The 895-nt window shown below is 34.6% G+C and overlaps 1 pseudogene; it reads left to right on the forward strand.

The window, feature by feature from the left end:
- Nucleotides 1–54: 54 nt before the first annotated feature.
- Nucleotides 55–174, forward strand: LOC112211910 (5S ribosomal RNA; annotated as a pseudogene).
- Nucleotides 175–895: the final 721 nt, after the last annotated feature.

The raw sequence follows: 895 nt of genomic DNA on the forward strand, positions 1-895 counted from the left end.
AGACTACCATACTGGTATTTGAAAAAGGTTTTTAATTATGTAACATAGACAACTGCCAACGGCCATACCACGTTGAACACACTGGTTCTCGTCCGATCAGCGAAGTTAAGCATAGTTGGGCGTGGGTTAGTACTTGGATGGGTGACCGCCTGGGAAAAACGTGTGCTGTTGGCACAATAGGGGTGACGGTAGCAACATGGTAAAGCGCCTGTTTGCCAACCCAAAGGTTGCGAGTTCGAGTTCCCGGCTTTATCCGGGATTTTTTCAAGCATGTAATTATAGAATACTCATTCACCACATTCCCCCGGGCATTTGTGATGCCCGTTAGCCAATGGGTGGCACTCACAAAAATAGGCGTGGGAGTGACGGACCAACAAATGAAAACCACGTCATGAATCGCTGTCCTTAGTACATCGCGCGAGACCTTGGACCTCCACGGTCTGTCGCGTCAATAATAATAATAACATAGCCAACTATATATATATATCCTATACATAGATTAGTATAATTTTCGCCATTTTATAATTATGACTTTTACTTTACACGTATTTTTTAAAGAATTGACATTAGTCTTTTGTATTCTGTTTTTAATCTTTTATTTCGTTTTTATAGAGGGAAGAGAGGCATTAATATTTTTTACGCGTACTGAGGCACAACCTTGAAAATGATTGTATAATGTGTTGCATAAAATACCACCAAAACAATTTATAAATATTTCAAAATAAAGGGAAATAAATATAAAAAGTAATTAATATATTAGTGAAAATTATAAAAAGTTATAAATATTTTAAAATAAAGGGAAATAGATATAGAAAGAAAGAAATATATCAAAAGCATTAAGCTAATTTTATTATATTTTATTACTAGTTTTATCCAAAATATAAGTATAAAAAGA

Source organism: Halyomorpha halys, unplaced genomic scaffold, assembly GCF_000696795.3.
Source record: "Halyomorpha halys isolate HHAL.00 unplaced genomic scaffold, Hhal_1.1 Scaffold120.1, whole genome shotgun sequence".
Classification (NCBI taxonomy): domain Eukaryota; kingdom Metazoa; phylum Arthropoda; class Insecta; order Hemiptera; family Pentatomidae; genus Halyomorpha; species Halyomorpha halys.